This window comes from Carcharodon carcharias, chromosome 3 (assembly GCF_017639515.1).
Source record: "Carcharodon carcharias isolate sCarCar2 chromosome 3, sCarCar2.pri, whole genome shotgun sequence".
NCBI lineage: Eukaryota > Metazoa > Chordata > Chondrichthyes > Lamniformes > Lamnidae > Carcharodon > Carcharodon carcharias.
The window spans coordinates 80009855-80028058 of NC_054469.1; positions in this window are offsets into that span (position 1 = coordinate 80009855).

Genomic DNA, 18204 nt, shown 5'->3' on the forward strand with positions numbered 1-18204 from the left:
AACAGGATCCCCACCCGAAGGTCAGCCTGATTGATAGACTTGGCTTCTGGTCTTGCAGAGAGAACTCTGGAGGCAGACTGCACCTTTAGGTAAAGAGCCTGCAGCTGTTACTGGGAGTTTGGAAGGTTGGAGGCCTGGTGGCGGGATCTGCTCTGATCCCCAATCCTGGAGTGGGGGGAGATCTAATCCCCAAAACAAAGGGGGGGGTGGGGGTCGCATATCTCTGTCCCGGTTACATTAAACATGAAAGTGAGCAAATTGGAGTGTGTTGGGTTTGGGTTTGAGACTTTAAAAGTTTTAACATCTCTTCCAGCCCTCAATTCACCCATTTTCGGGGGCTAAAAATAAAGTAAGGATGGGAACCATCACCCCTATGTTGCCTATAACCTAAGCTCTGGAATCCCCTTCCTAAACCTCTTGGCCTGGCTATTTCTCGTTCTTCCTTTAAGATGCTCCTTAAAGCCTACCTCTTTAACCAAACTTTCAACCGTCTGCCCTAACAGCACCTGATTTGGCTTGGTATCAAATTTTATTGTATATTGTTCCTGTGAAGCACCCTGGGACATATAATTACATTAAAGGTACTATATAAGCACATCTTGCTGTTCTTAAACATACCCGCTATATGCATAAACAACTGCCAATTGCCAACGGAGATTAGGAGAATTTTTTTTTTCTCAGAGAATCTTTGAATATTTTTAAGGCAGAGCTAAATAGATTCTTAATTAACAAGGTGGGGGGGGGGGGGTGAAATGTTATTAGGGGTAGGCAGGAGGTTGCATTCAGATCAGCCATGATCTTATTGAATGGTGGAACAGGTTCAAGAGGCCGAGTGGCCTACTCCTGCTCCTAATTCGTATGTTTGTATGAAACATCCTAACTCAAGATTCTGGATCAGTTAGCACAGAGGGACAGGGTGTCCTATTTTTATTACATATCAGTGGAATCTAAAGCCCGTGGTTGGGTTGTAGAGTTAATCATATGCAGTTTGCTTGCAATCTTCATCACAATCTCTCCTAGAATGTGTTTTTCCTTAGCAGATGATGCTAGCTCAGCATCACCGTGTGATGGGCTGCCTTATAAGCTGCTTACTGCCGAGGCAATTAATCCTTTTTTCTCTTTGATATGCTCACAGAAGTTTCTCAGCTGCTGTCAATATCTAGAGTTAATGGCTCTGAAACTCCATTAAGAATTCTACAGGTTGCCAATCACAGCTTCAGTGTAACTAGTGGAACCCCCAAAGAAGTGTTGGCCATCTGGTTACTTCGGGTCTCTGTTATTTCTGTGTGCTTCTGGGCTGCCTTGTAGCTGATGGTGGGCCGGGGCAGGAACTCCCAAAGCTCTTAGCCTGGATGAGGACCTAGCATGTCAGTGACAATCAGTAAACCGAGTAAGAGACATCTGTTTTTTCAACAGTTGTAACAGATGCTGAATTATATTTTCCTTACATTTCTCTATTCTCGCTTCTGTCTTTTGTTATCTAAAGTGGGGTGATAAATTTATATTTAGAGGGGCATCGACAGAGTGATGGGATGCAGATTTGCTGTGCACATATTAAATACCTGATCTCAGTGTGACAATATTAGAGAAATCCCGGACACCAATTCCCTTGATTTTCAGGGCACATTCCTGATATTGATCAGCGTGGAATGCAACAGACAGGGAAAGAAAATTAGGCAGTGCACAGAAATACCGGCTGCTTGTCCAGAAATGTAGGCATCGCCAGACTCCAATAAGGTTGGTGGCAATATCATTTGACTCATGATGTCCCAGATGTAACCTCACTGAAACTCTTGGGTGTGAACAGTTTGATTTATCCTGTAAACAGTCACAATCTAATTGATAAATTGGATCATTTCTGATCACAGAACATGCTGTACATGTTGCAGTCAACTGTCTTAGCCCTTGATACAACCACTCAGGATATGACAAAGATTCTGGGGACATTCATTGCACCATGTGAGGTAGTGTGCTGATCCTGATGAGCGTGAAGGTCAGCCAGCAAGGACACTGTACCAAATACACAGAAAGTCTGCTGCTGGGGAGAATGGAAAGTGGAGTTAGTGGTGTGCAGCAGCATGTCGCCATTTCAGTATGGAGCCAGGGGCCTGTTCTTCCTAGCTCCAATTCTGGGAAGCAAAAAATGCTTTACTTTCCTTTTCAGCAGCAGTGTGAAGGCTGTCATCACAAATTGGCCTTCAGTGAATTCGATTCACCCCACGTGATATCAAGAAACAGCTGAAGGCATTGGATTCTGCAAAGCCTATGGGCTCTGACAACATTCCAGCAACAGTACTGAAGGCTTGTGCTCCAGAACTTGCCACATCCCTATCCAAACTGCTTCAGTACAGCAACAACACTGACATCTCCCCGGCTATGTGGAAAATTGCCCAGATATCTCCTGTACACAAAAACCAGGACAAATCCAACTTGGCCAATTACTGCCCCGTCAATCTACTCTCAATCATCAGCAAAGTGAAGGAGGGATCATCACTAGTGCTATCAAGTGGCCCTTGCTCAGCAATAACCTACTCACTAACACTCAGTTTGGGTTCCGCCAGGATCACTCAGCTCCTGACCTCATTACAACCTTGGTTCAAACATGGACAGAGGAGCTGAAATCCTGAGGTGAGGTGAAAGTGACTGCCCTTGACATCAAGGCAGCATTTGACCAAGTGTAGCATCAAGGAGCCCAAGAAAAACTGGAGTCAATGGGAATCAGGGGGAAAACTCTCCACTGATTGGAGTCATACCTAGCACAAAGGAAGCTGGTTGTGATCATTGGGGGTCAATCATCTCAGTTCAAGGACATCACTTCAGGGGTTCCTCAGGGTAGTGTCCTAGGCCCAATCATCTTCAGCTGCTTCATCAATGACCTTCCTTCCATCATAAGGTCAAGAGTAGGGATGTTTTCTGATGATTGCACAATCAGTACCATTCGTGACTCCTCAGATACTGAAGCAGTCCATGTCCAAATGCAACAAGACCTGGACAATATCCAGGCTCTGACTGACAAGTAGCAAGTAACATTCATGCAACACAGGTGCCAGGCAATGACCATTTCCAACAAGAGAGAATCTAAACATTGCCCGTTGATGTTCAATGGCTTTACCATCACTGAATCCCCAACTATTAACATCCTGGGGGTTATCATTGACCAGAAACTGAGCTGGACTAGCCATATAAATACTGTGGCTACAAGAGCAGATCAGAGGCCAGGAATTCTGTGGCGAGTAACTCACCTCCTGACTCCCCAAAGCCTGTCCACCATCTACAAGGCACAAGTCAGGAATGTGGTGGAATACTCCTCACTTGCCTGGATGAGTGCAGCTCCCACAACATTCAAGAAGCTTGACACCATCCAGGACAAAGCAGCCCGCTTGATTGGCACTCCATTCACAAACATTCACTCCCTCCACCATCGATGCACAGTAGCAGCAGTGTGTACCATCTACAAGATGCACTGCAGGAACTCCCCAAGGCTTGTTAGGCAGCATCTTCCAAATCCACAACCACTACCATTTAGAAGGACAAAGACAGCAGATACATTGGAATGGCATCATCTGGAAATTCCCTCCAAGCCACTCACCATCCTGACTTGGAAATATATTGCCATTCCTTCATTGTCGCTGGGTCATGATCCTGGAACTTCCCAGCAGCACTGTGGATGTACCTGCACCTCATGGACTGCAGCAGCTCACCACCACCTCCTCAAGGGAAATTAGCAATGGGCAACAAATGCTGGCCTAGCGAGCAAATCCCACAACCCATGAATGAATGAAAGAAAAGTTTCATTGACACTTTGAGGACAGCTAGTCTGACTGTTTCAAGGCCTGAAAAAATTGACTGCAACATCCAACATCCGCTGCAATCCAATTATTTAAGAGGCCTGAAAGAAGTGTTAGGCCCTCTCTTTGCACAGGCAGCTGTGGCCATGTGTGAGTTTTAATTTTTCACAAAGTTGCCCCTGTGGTCTCCAGCAGTGGCCTGCTCCCAGCCCTCCACCCCTCCGCTTCTTGGTCAGGCTGCCAGCCAGACACCGCTGTGGGTACTCTGACTGGGACTCCCAATTTATGTGATCTGCCCACTTGCCTTATTTTGATGGGGCTCACAGGGCCTTCTTCTTAATAGGCCACCTCCAAGAAGATTGTGAGTGATGTTCTGTCATGGCCACTTCCAGATGCCCAAACTGGAACTGAGGCTGATGTCAGGGTCGCGACCCAACCAGGAAAATCCAGCCCTTTATACATTTGGCTCCTTCTAGACTGGAGCTGGAGATATTTGTAACAACATTGCTGCTTGTTGTCCACTGTTGTGCAAGGGAAGTCATTAATTCTTGATTTGTTGACAGCTAACAATATTTCATTCTCTCTCACTGGACTCAAGCAGGCAGAGTGAGCAAGTGGATAGGACTGCAGACTTAACCATGGTGCCAGATGCCAATGACTGCACGCTCATTGCTTTGAAGCATTGTTGTCAATGATACCCTATACTGGAAAGGAAAAGCATTCCACTCCCTCAAATCCTGTTGATATCTGACCATAGGCAGAGAATTGTGCAGGTGAATGCCCAATATCCTGGCAGCAGTCATGATGTCTTCATTCTGAGGCTGTCCGCTGTGCCAGCTGCACTTAAGCCACCACAACAAACCAAACTACTGGACAACAAGGGCAATCTGATGACAGCATAGCTGATGACACCACCCCCACCCCCCCATCACCACACCCCCCCACCCACCGACTTCACGCACACCTATGCAGCATGCAAACAAGAAAAGCTATGCTGCCACATAAAACATGATGGAGCAGACCACTGGTGTGCTGAAACAATGCTTAGGCTGCCTGACTCGTTCTGGTGGATCCCTGTAGTATGCAACAGAATGTGAGTCAAGATTCATGTATGCTGTGCAACCTCATCATCATGAGGGGATAGCTCTTCCAACATCCATATGGCAAGCAGAGTATTTTGAGGAGGAGGAGCAGAAGGAAAAGATGGAAGAGGAAGGGGGGAGGCAACCTAGACACCCAATTTCTGGCTGGGCTATCCATGAAGCACATATCTGAGAACAAAGCCAGTAACCACAAACCCAATTCCCCATTCATTAATGGTGCCACAAAGGACCTTCCCTCTATCACTGAACTTCAGAGTGGTGCTGGGCCACAATACCAAAATAAAAGCCACCATAAAATAAACATTCCAAATCAAACTTATAGGTGAAATCATGCCACACTGAATGCAAAAGTCAACTAATTATCTTCTTGTATTCCTTTAGTGCTGCCTTAGTGCTCCTCCACAGTGCTACCCAGGTGGCTACAGTATGGCTGATGGAAGGCTACTAACTTTCAGTAGGGAAGACTACAGATGGCCTTGGAGGACGATCTCGGGTAGTTCCGGGTGTAAGGGACTGAGACACCCACTACTGTTGGCTGTCTCACCATGTGCTGATCCCACCTCTAATCCATCTTCTCAGTTAAATGCGATGTCAGTATCTGAGCTGGTGTGTGAAATCGAGTGACAGTGCTGCATCTTTATAATCAATCTCTTCTCCACTCTCTGGCCAATTGCACCTTCTGAGCATCTGAAATGAAAAAGCTACAAGGGAAAGGTTGTGGTACAGGGAGTAGGGAAAAAGTAAGAGGTGCATCCCTGCAGTATCTGCAGCTTGTAAATCAGAAGGATTTCGGATGAGGGGGAGCTGGGATGTAAGAAGAAGTATTAGATATGAGGATACTTTGATAGTTTCAGCTCTGTCACTGGCCACAACTTCAGCAGTGGGCATCCCCCAAAGGGCCAACAACTTCTCCTCCATTGGGTTAGGACATGAAGGCACAATTCTCCATCTCCGGTTAGCTCCTGCTGCCTCCAATTGCATACCATCTTGTCCTGCAAGAGAGAGGGAAGTGTGTCAGTAAGTGCTGTGCAATCTGTTTGGGTAATGTGGTTATCATGGTTGTATAGCTTTGTTTGCAAAGCTGAGAACGTGCTTGTGTGGTTTGCAGTAGTTCTGAGTGTGTGAGGGTGCAATGGAGAGTATGAACGTTATGTATGAGGCCTGATTGACAGAGATTGTTGAGTGATGGGGATGTAGTGAATTGAACAGTGTTTGAGGCTAGTCATGCAGTTGATAGGATATAGCATTTGAAGATACATTCACTGACCTTGATCACTTCATGTCAGGTCATTGATCATCTTGGAGCACTGCATCCAGGTCATCAGAGCTCCTGGTATTGACATTCACAGCTATCTTCCCATACTGCCATTTGACCATGTGCCTGCAAGGCCTCCTGGTCCCTTATAAATATGAAACCTCTCTTCTCCTGGCCACCTTGTACACCAAGGCCTCCTGTGCAGTGTCCAAAAACCTTGGAGTGCCCTGGCTCCCATGTTTCACAGGTCAGATTTGTTTCTTGCGCAACTACCAGCACTGCTCCAGTCACAATGCACTTCCCCTTTAAGAGGTGCTAGCTAGCTTTAAGCAGTGAAGGCTAGCTTTAACTGGTAGTGGCAATTTATGATTTTGGGCCCCCTGTTGATGTGTGCAGCCAATGAACAGTGATTAGCACTGCTGCACGCAGAAATCATTCAAATGAGAAAGCAACACAAAGTTGGCATGCTGCCTGCAATACACTGGGCACGGGTTAATCATGGCACATTGTGATCCACATGACTTTTCGGGGGCTATATTCCCAATAGTTTTTCCACTGACTGATCACCCAAAATTAAATCCATTCTTTCCACTGATGTCATTTTTTCTATTACCAATATTCCTACTCCTCCATCTTTCTCAATTGTCCTGTCCTTTCTAAAAATCCTACATTAAATGTTTAGCTCCCAGTCATGCCCAGCTTGTAACGGCTATGACATCATAGCCTTTACAGAGTTTGTGTTTCTAACTCATTTGTTTCTTTTCTTATGGGCGGAATTTTCCACTCATCGGGCGGGCGTGCACCCGACCCAAACGAACGAGAAATGATGTGTGATATTTCGGTCGGCGGGCATGCACGGGAGTCAGAGCTGCAGCCGCCATTAATTTAGAAGCCAGTTAAGGCCTTCAACAACCCAACTGACAGCGATTTAACATTGCCCATGTGATTTTTTGCTTGTTGCACAGGCAAAATGAGCAGGTGGGCAGCCCACAGTTTGCAAAACCTCATGCAGGAGCAGGATAAAAAGGTTCAGCAGCATTGTCAGTATGAGTAGCGAGGAATTTTGGAGATAGTTTGCAGCTGGTTGCTTCTTAGTACTTGGCAACTTCATCTCTGTTCAGGGCTTCATTCTTAGCATTTCCATGCATCTTTTCAGGACTCATTGCTGTTTCCAAAGTCCCCTGAGGATTCAGACCATGTGAACCCTTCCAGAAATCAGACAGTCCCCCCTTACCTTGGTAATGAGGATTGTGGTCTCTGCTGGAGGCACCTCCTCTGAGGAGGAAGTGAGGGGCAGAAGGGTTAGGAGGTCAGGTGTCCCAATGCAGCTTCAGGGGAGGGACTTGTGGGAGGAGAGGAGCAGGCACAAGGGGCCCAGGGCCAGCAGGTAATCCAAGGTAGAAGGGGCTGCAGAAGACACCACTATCCTGTTGCCAGGGTTTACAGGTGTCGATGCAACTACCTCAATGCCGAAGGAGGCTCCACCTCTCAGATTTGTCCATTTGTCAGATGACTGGGCCTGAGATCAGCTCCAACTGTGTAGAAAGGCATTTCATGTCAGTGGCTCTGAAGGTCACAGTGGCCCTCAACTTCTATGCCTCCGGCTCTTTCCAGGGGTCGTTGGGTAATCTGTGTGGAGTCTCCCAATAAGCTGTCCACATTGCGTCAAGCTGGTGACAGAAGCTCTGTTCAGGCAGGTATTCACTTTCATTCATTACTGTATGGGCGAGGCCAGCCAGGCTGAGCGAGCAAGAGGCTTTGCAGCGATTGCTGGATTCCCCTGCATCCAGGGTGCCATCAACTGTACACATGTGGCCATCAAGGTGCCAGCAAGTCAGCCGGGTGCCTTCGTCAACATGGAAGGGCTTCCACTCCATGAATGTGCAGATAGTGTGTGATCAAAGGATGCTGATTCTGTAAGTCTGTGCCAGGTATCCTAGCAGCTGCCATGATGTTTATAACCTGATGCACTCCCAGGTGCCAGGGCTCTTCAGTGCTCCAGCCCAGCTGGATGGATGGTTGCTGAATGATAAGAGCTATCCATTGAAAAAGTGGCTCAACATGCCTCTTCACTACCCAAGAACAGAGGCAGAGCAGCAGTACAATAGGAGCCATGCCTCCACAAGGGCAGTGGTAGAGAGAACCATCGGTCTTCTCAAGATGCACTTCCGATGCCTGGACCGTTCGGGAGGTGCACTGCAATGCCCCGCCAGAGCGGATGTCACTGACAGTGGTCACATGCTGCACTCTCCACAGTCTGGCACTGGAAAGGGGGGACCCACTGGAGTAAAAGAATCTTGATGCAGCTCCACAGGCCACAGAGGATGAATCCAGTAGTGAGTCAGAAGAGGACCACAGTGAGGAGAACGCTGTGGGCATGGAGGCAGACCTTGGTAAGCTCTAGAGAGGCAGGGACACCAGAGATGTCTTGGTCCAACGCTTCTTCAGCTAGGCTGGCAAATAAGCACTACCACCTCATGCCAGGGCTGCTGCCTCCATCCCAAATGTCTGAAAGGGCCCTTTTATTTGAACCCAAAGTCCACTTATTGCCTGTGCAATAAAGTTTCGAGCATTAAGTACCTTGCACCTATAAAACAAATGAAGCATAATCAGGCCAATAACACAAAAGCAAATGTAATATAATGTTAGCGCTCACAAATTATAAACAGAAGGTGCATAATAGCAGGTGTTGATGGTCACACCATTAAAAAAATGAAAAATAAATGGGGGAATAAAAGATCACCCATGGCCTGTCCCTCTTGTACTTAAGGTGCTTTAAACTTACGTTTGCAGGTACTACGGCTAGGTTCTCCCCCCTCACTGGCACCAGCATTGGAGACAGCTTGCTCACTCTGCTGTTCTGTTGGCCTTGATGACCTCGGCGGTCATCCTCTGGCTAGTGGAGCCTGTGCTGACCCCACCTAGAAGGGAGCAGCCAGCACCACGGCTGGAATCTCTGCATTTGCCGCAGCCTCATTGGATGACACGGTCACTGGCAGAGGGGCAGAGGAGCTGCTGCCATCATCCAGAGCACCCTGAGAGGAGCCCTCAGAGACAACAAGCAGCTCATGCACCAACATGAGGTCATTGTGGACCTCCCAGCTCACCATTGATGGATGGGCATCTAGCAGGAATACTGGGTGAATTATCCACCTCAAACACAGACACTGACCAGCTGAGGTCAGTGCATGTGTGAAGGCTTGCCGGTCCAAGCACAACCCCAGGATGCCCTCATTCTGTCCCTGGAGCTGCCTCTCCATGAGAGTCACCAACCTCTCCATGGAGGATGCATTGCATTTGGCTATGAGGGTGAACGCAATACTCACGCTCCGCAGGAACTCCTCCACAACAGAGACCATGGCACGCATACGCTCTTGGGTCTTTGCCAGATCCTCCTGCATCCAGCATCTGATGCCAAATAGAAGACTCCAGAAGCTCATCATCTGCCTTCAACTAAGCATTGTCCTGGTCTCCAGCAGTCCTCAGACTGGTGGTGCCCTGGGCACTCTCTGCCTCCGTCTGCAATCTCAAGCGAGTGTGAAGTGCCCTCACCAATATGCACCGAGATACTAGCCACCAAATTAATGCCCACTGAGGTGCTGGTATCTGTGCTGGTGCCTGTTTCAGAAAGTGGGTTTGGCACAGGTGCTCCTGGAGCATGGTGGTCCTCGGTGTCAGGGCTAGCTCCTGGAGATCCTACAATTGGCTGCTTGGTGCCAGATCTAAGGGAGAAGAAGGACATGTCATTAGTTAAAGTCATCACACTGTCACTGTGCATGCCTGGCACCCTGGTGAGACAATGGAGATCTGCATCATGGCACCACCATCTTTCAATGTCCAATGAGGAGTCCAGTCTGGAGGGTCTCATCAGTGATGAGACTGCACAAGAATGTTTGCAGCATCCGAAACTCTCACCTCAGTGCACTGCACTTTTACCTTCGTCTGACACTTCAGCCTCGCCGCGGCCGGTTGATTGAGGTGCATGGCGCCTCTCGAGCTCCAGGGCCTCCTGCCCGTACCAGGAGAGGGTGAGGAGATGTGGGAGTCCCCCACCAGTCCACAACCTCTCAATAGTGTTATGAGATGTCTTCTCCTGAAAGGGCAGACAAGCATTGATTAGTCCACTCTCTACTGCAGTGCCATTGTAGCCTGGCCAACCCCAGCTGAGGAGCACCTTGCAGGGCAGATCCAGGTCATGGGCCTCGAGGCACAAGTCACTCAGTCCAAGCAGCCAAGGCTCAGCCCCTTGGCCATCTCTAGCATCATTGCCATTTGGCACTCAGACCCTAACACCCCTGACCTCCAAGGGGGATAACCAGCCCAAGACACTTCAACACACTGACCCATGACAGCACGATACTCACCCTTCCTGAGCGCAGCAGGTCATTAACCTCTTCCAGCACTGTACCCAGGAGCACCGCACCACGTCATGGGTCCTCCCATGCCCTCTTGGTGAGGTGCAGTGGCCTCCTCTTCCCATCTCTGGGGACAAGAGTGTCCCTTCATGCAGCCACCTCCTCCAGGAGGGCGGCAAGGCACTCATCATAAAAATGGGGGGGTGTTGAGTGCCCAGCCAACCTCACCTCCCGCCTGGCGTCTACATCTTCATTTTCAGCCATGTCCTTGCAGCAACTGCGACACGGGTAGCCTCCCTGGGGCTGCCCGTGCCGTTTTTGAACCGGCCACCGGGTCCAGTGGCAATAGGCCCCTGCCCTCGCCCACCCCTTCTCGAAAGCTCTGCAGCCAGTGTTCACGTTAAGCAGGCCATATTTGGCCCACCAGCGTGAAATCGCTGTCGTGGCCCGATTGCGGGCGGCAGGCGGCTTCCCGACCCCTCCCGCTCGCCCCCGCCAAGCCACCTCGACGAGGGCAAATTTCTGCTCTACGCTTCATGCACTCACGTACAGAATTCTTATTCAGCTCTCTGCCCCTACCCTGCTTATAGTTGTGATTTTTAATTGGCATATGTAGAAGTAGATTAATTTTTGTATCTTTCTTTTTCTGGGAGATTTAGAAGTTTCTAAAATGTTTGTTTAATCCTGATTCTCCAGCTGTCTGATTCGTGTGATAACAGAATATGTATTTTCAGCAGTTAGTATTATTCATTAAAAGACTATTTAATGCAAGACTTGGTTTAAAATAGTTCGGCACTCTGAAGATGCATTCCACTCATTTCTGGCTTTAACAATGAACCAATTAAATGCTGTCTGATCATCTACAAACTGCATTTTACATTGTTTAACTAAGTTAATTGGCATGAAATTCTGCTTTGGAATGGGAAGGGAAACTCCTCTGAAAAGAAATATTGCTTTCAAAGTGCTTATGAAACAGCAAAACAGCATTTTATAATTTCCTGCAGTGCCTGCAGGCATTGATCCTTTCTTTGTTGATTCATGAACAATTAGCAATGATTGTTGAATTAGTAGGAAAATCTCTATATTCTTCAGAAAAATGTATATTATTGATAAAATTCTGCCAAAACAAACCACTAGTTAAATGTGAAGGTGGTTACATACTGGCAAGAAGGTGTTATTTGTTGGGCACCAAAGGCAGGAAATGCCATAAGAAGATGTTTCAGGGAGTATAGAGGAAGGGTCTGCCTGACAAAGGTGGCCAAAGTAAGTCTGGGCAATGCTTACTGCCTTCATACCATTCCTAACCTCATTCTCTTTCTCTCTTTGTGCCTGACTGTCAGGGAAACTCATTAATCCAAGGAGTTACCTCACAAAATGCTCAAGCACCAACTTAACTAACAACCATCCTGTCAGCTCGCATAGCCTGCTACAGTAGCATGCGTATGCTTGTATGGGATAAGACTCCAGGCCAATCACATGCCTTTTACAGTCTCTTATTTACAAAAGAACATTCCTCCATTGGTATCTGTTAGGCCTGCCTTCAGAAGTGAACTGATGCAGGAGTACAAGGCATTAGTTTCAACTTTAGTGTCCGCTGTGAGCAGCGTGCAGCACTTGTGCCAGATGTGTCAGAGTATGTCAGACCTCAGTACAGTGCTGCAGGTGGAATTTGTCCCAATTCAGAGTTTCATGGAGTGACTGTTACTTGCTGAAAATCTCAAAGCATTGAGGAACTGAGTCTTAGGAGCACTGTGACTGCTTCAAAGGAACAGTTACAGGTGTCAGTTACTGACGAATGACACAGACTTACAGATCATTTGAAAAGTACACTAATGTAGGCTTGACAAAGAATTAATAAAAACAGCGTTGGAAAAACCCAGTGGTCTGGCAGGATCTGTGGAGAGAAAACAGTTAACATTTCAAGCCCAGTATCACTTCTTCGGAACACTGAGTTAATGTAGTCAAGCCCATTCTTCCAACATCCCTAAATGCTACATGGATTGCTGCAACTATTTTTCACTTCAACTGCACGTGCAGCATGATTAATGTGAAGATTGTGCAAAAGGGATACAAATACATACATGAATATTTAGGAAAATAGATAAAGATGCAAACTTTATAAATATTTGCAGCAACAAAAAACAGATGCAGGCAAAAAAGTAACAAACTAGCTTTAAGAGGACAAATTGATTAAGCCTCAGCTGCTTTAGCATTGATGCATCCACTTCGTGTGGAAGAGGCTAATGCTGTGGGCAAAGCTTCAACCAAATTTGTCAAACACAATGTGAGGCCTCATTGCCTTCATTTAAATATTAATGTGAGGCTCATATGCCCCTGTTCCACAGCCCCCTTCAAATCCCCAAATTGGGCTTCATAAAATCAGTGACACAGTAAATCCAATTTTAAGAACTCTGCTGGCTCTTTTGTGAACTAGATGGTAGTACTGGGCAATCATTTCCTCGAGCCAACTGAGTGGGAGGGATTTTTATAGCTGCATTCCTTTTTAGTTGTTCCTTCGACCTTTTCTAAAATGTCCCATTTTCTTCTTTACAGCCCATTCGAGATTCCTGAAGTCCAAAGAATTTCCAATATTTTTTTGAATCACTGAACTGTTATGATTACTTTCTATTTTTGCCTTTTTGTTGATAACATTGATTTAGTTTCAAATCATCTTTTAATTTAATAGGGCTGAAATTACTTCATTCCACCTGCCTGGAAAGATGAAATAGTCCCTGAAAATCGCAGTGCAGCATTCACTGGCCCGTTCCTACTCCACTCCTGCCTTCTGCCATTTTGCTTAGGACCTTCACCAAGATGATCCAAGCACCCACCTAAAACAGAGAGCCTCATTAATGAATTGAAATTTGGATTCTATTATGTCGCTAGGACTTTGTAGCTAATGTCACGCGCTAAAGTAGAAGTAGTGTGCAGTCCTGGACCCATCCAGTGCCATTGGGCTGATTTTCTGTTTTCCTTCTGCTTCTAGATATTCCAGAAGCCCAATGCTCAAAATAAGTGAAATTCTAGACATTAGTCAGAAGAAGAGGAGCCACAGCAGAAACAGGAACAACATCAAAGTCAAGAGAATTTCAAAGAGTTGTAGCTCATGGAGCTAAGTCGCAAATCAGTCAGGATTTCATTTGAATGGTGGAACAGACTTAAGGGGCTAAATGGCCTACTCCTGTTCTGATGTAAATAGTGACTTTAAAGAGACCCCACAAGATGTAGGTTGTTCTCAGGCTTCCTTACTCTGTCCATTGGGGCTATAGGCACAGACTAATTACCTCAAGTTTATCTCTTCCAAGTCCATCACGTGACTACATTTCTTCTGAGACAAGTCACCAACTTGTGCAACATCTTTTAATCTGACCCTTAATCTATTCTCTCAAATGTCCACTTATTGTCTGTGGCAGGCGAAGTAATAATGACCCTTGATTTTTTTTTGTGCTTTGGGCTCATTCTGGGCTGTAGCAGGTGGTAGATACTTAAGTTAGTCTTTACAGCAAGCAGGTCACCGATGTCTTTTATTCCATTACTCATGAAGCTCAGCAGTCTGTAGGAGAGAGTTGTCATGTACCAAGGAGTATTCATCCCAATCAGCCAGCAGTCTTCATGAATGGAAAAGGTTACCATTAATGCTCAGTTGGTGATTCATCTCCAATACAAATCATGCAAATCTGCACTCAGTTTCCTGAGAGCGGCCGTGAGAGATACACACCGCTGTCCATCACCCCCAGCTAATTGCTCCAGCTCAGCTTATTAGAGGCCAGACACACCGGACAAGGGCTATCTTTGCTGCCTTCATGTCTTGGGCCGGATGCTACTGTGCTGGTGCTTGAGAAGAATGGAGTGGGTGTCGGAGCTTCTCCAGGAGGATTGTCCTCCTCAAGTCATGTTCCTCAGGGTCCATGTCTTCAGATGGAACTAAAAAAAACTAGAGGGTGTGTCTGGCCTCTAATAAGCTGAGCTGGGGCAATTAGTTGGGGATGATGGATTGAAGCATGTATCTCTCATGACTGATCCCAGGAAACCAAGCGCAGATTTGCATGATTTGCTATTGGGGGTGAATTAGAGGGACATTAGTATGGCATGGAAAAGCTGGGCATTGGCAGATGACTTATGCAAAGTATTACAAAGTATTTCCAGCACAGAAACAATAGATGCACACTAGAGGAGATGCTCCATACAAGTGTCCTCTCACTCTTCTTTATCTAATTCCATCAAGGTATCCTTCTATTACCTGCAAAACTCAAAATATAATGTCCAACATTAGATGTGATTCCACAATTGGACAATATTTGCTAAATAATCCTCAGTGTGCTAAGAATTACACAGACAACCAAGTTAAGATTGTCAGTCAGGCACACAATGTGGTGCATTTGCATGTCCTGGCAGTTATATATATTAATACACAGGGCCCTTTCTTTGCAGACAGAAAGAACATGTACATGCATTTCAGCTAAACAAAATAAGTGACAGCCATTTGCTGATTCATTCCTCAGGGCAATGCCTTGACCAATCAGGGTCAAGCTGCCTGGTTTAAATTTCAAACAAATCTTGGCAGTTATCTGTCAGTCACCATCAATTGGTGCATTCTCCATGGCAACTCCACTACCGATCAAAGTCCACTTGCCAACCAATCAGCATTCTCTTTGCATACAGCATAAATTGTTGTTTTTCCCTTAAATCGGTATTCTTGCAAAGTGTCCCGATGAGTGTGAGATGAAAATCTTTAACGTCTCTTTTTTCAGCAATATTCTATTGTATTCCTATGTGCTTATCTAGTTCCCACTTAAGTTCATCTATCTTATACGTCTCAACTACTCCTTGTGACAGCAAGCTCCACATTTTAATCATTTGCTGTGTAAAGAAATCTCTCCTGAATTACCAATTGGATTTATCAGTGACTCATCTTCATCATCATGGGTGCTCTTCCTGAAAGCAGGTCCTGGGCTCATAGTCCCTCTGTCCGGTCTTTCATTTTATAATAACTTTTCTTTCATGCGTATATCAATATTCACACACTTAAAGACCTATATCAGGGCACCTCTCACCCTTCTCTTTTCAAGCCTGTTCAATATTTCCTGATAGGTATAACCTCTCAGTTCTGGTATGATTCCAGTGAACCATTTTTTGTGCCTTATCCAGTGCACCCGTGCTCTTTTAATAACACAAAGATCAGGGACTCTATACAAGTTTAGCATCCTTCATGCTTTCTAACCCTCTAGAAATTAACCACAGAACTTTGTTTCTTTTTTAATTGGTCTCATTAATCTGTGTTGCTACTTTTTAAGGGATTTGTATATCTGTATCCCAGATCCCTCTCTCTACACCATTTTAGACACTTATTTTCTATGGTGTATGTCCCATAGTAAAACATGCTACTGCAGAGTTCTGGCCCTTTCTTTTATTCATTCATGGGATGTGGGCTTCGCTGGCTGGGCCAGCATTTATTGCCCATCCCTAGTTGCCTTTGAGAAGATGGTGGTGAGCTACCTTCTTAAACTGCTGCAGTCCATGTGGTGTAGGTACACCCACGGTGCTGTTAGGAAGGGAGTTCCAGGAGTTTGACCCAGTGACAGTGAAGGAACCGTGATATATTTCCAAATCAGGATGGTGAGTGGCTTGGAGGGGAACTTCCGGGTGGTGGCGTTCCCATTTATCTGCTGCCCTTGTCCTCCTAGATGGTAGTGTTTGTGGGTTTGGAAGGTGCTGTCTAAGGAGCCTTGGTGAATTCCTCTCCTAGTTTTAGTGAGCCAGCTTCTCAGTTAGAAAGAGAAGACATTAGCTAGTGTGTGGTTATTATAGAAGGCTGCGCAAAAGCGGTGTGTGCTCTGAGAGGGTGAAGCAGCAAGTTGCATTCAGGGTAAAGGAGTGTTCCTGTGCAAGAAAGTGGGTCCAAAGGGAAAGCACTGAGTAGAGGCGTGAAATGCTTAGCAATTGCAACCAGGTAAAAACAGAATACTGTTAGTGCCTGTTGTGTGTGAGTGATTGGAATGAGGAAAGATGGCACAGTGTCGCCTGGTGAGTGGAGGAGTGACATGCGAAGTAGGGGAGGAGAAAATTGAAATGTTTGGGTGGAAGTTTTGAGGCTGGGCTTGATGTAGGGAAATAGAGATAGGAAGACATCCTTGCTGTCCTTGTCAAATTATTGAAGTGCTTGGGCACTGAACAACTGTCCTGGCGGCTGCTAGTGTGGTCGCTGGTCCTGCCTGCCATCTTCCTTCAGCCCAGTGTTATGATCACTGTAGAGACCAATAATGTTTAAAAAGAAAGTCAAACTTCCAGATAATAGCTTAAAAGGCTGACACAAGATTTCATGTTTTAAGATTTTTACTGTAACAAATTACTAAAAACACCATTAACTTATCACTAATTTTGTGGGCAACTTATATTTTAAACTACAGAAATGATCATTCCTCTTTCATACTTATCACACATCACACATTCCATGGAATTACAATCCTAACAGCAAACAGCCCACAGTTGCTTCCAGCTTCCAATGGGTTCACGTTTTCATGTTTCATCGGGTAGTAACTTCGAGAGACCGTCTCCTGATGGTTTCTTTAGATTTCAGAGAGTTTACCAAATCCACGAGCAGCTGTAAAGCACACTCCAATAATTCTTCTTCCCTTCCCCCTGGCCACACCAGATTTCCCAGATTTCTGAGATGGTTGCAGAATGCATCTCTTCAGCTAGAGACCGTCTCCCTCCCAGATGCAGGCTTTCATCACTCACAAAGACACTGCAGCCTCTTCTCCCTGCTGACCACTCCAACCACTGTTCTTTTCTTCTCCCTCTTTTCTCTTCTGCTCAAATCTCGGCACCATCAAGTCTATTTACTTTTAGCACAGCTGCCCTTGCCTTTTGCTCCCAGGTGTGTGAACTTCACACCTTGCTCAGCAGGTCCCTTGGCTTAGCCAGGCTTGTTGTTAGGCAGAATTCAGTATAATCACATGATCCCCTTCATTTTAACCTAAATTAAAGACACAATCCAAAATATATGACCTTATAAACCTCATAATTGTAACACCAGATGCAGAGTCTGGTTGCGCTCCTTTCTGACATCTGAGTGGAGCAGGATCCACCTGTGTGTCCTCAGCTGCTCCAAAAGTACCTCCCCCATAGTGTCAGAGAATCAAGGTTTTCTTGCCTACAACATGTTGCCTCCAGAAACCTTCCACTAACATCCTTGATCCCGTTGGAAATATCCGCCTTTTTTTTATTCATTCACAAGATGTGGGCTTTGGTAGTGGGGCCAGCATTTATTGCCCTTGAGAAGGTGGTGGTGAGCTGCCTTCTTGAACTGCTGCAGTCCATGCAGTGTAAGTACACCTGCAGTGCTGTTAGTGAGGGAGTTCCAGGATTTTGACCCAGCAGCAGTGAAGGAACAGCAATATGTTTCCAAGTCAGGATGGTGAGTGACTTGGAGGGGAAGTTCCAGGTGGTGGTGTTCCCATCTATCTGCTGCCCTTGTCCTTCAAGATGGGACTGGTTGTTGGTTTGGAAGGTGCTATCTAAGGAACCTTGGTGAATTCCTGCAGTGCATCTTGTAGATGGTACACACTGCTGGTAATATGAATCGGTGGTGGAGGGAGTGAATATTTGTGGATGTGGTGCCAATCAAGCCAGCTACTTTGTCCTGGACGGTGTCAAGCTTCTTGAGTGTTGTGGGAGCTGCACTCATCCAGGCAAGTGGGGAG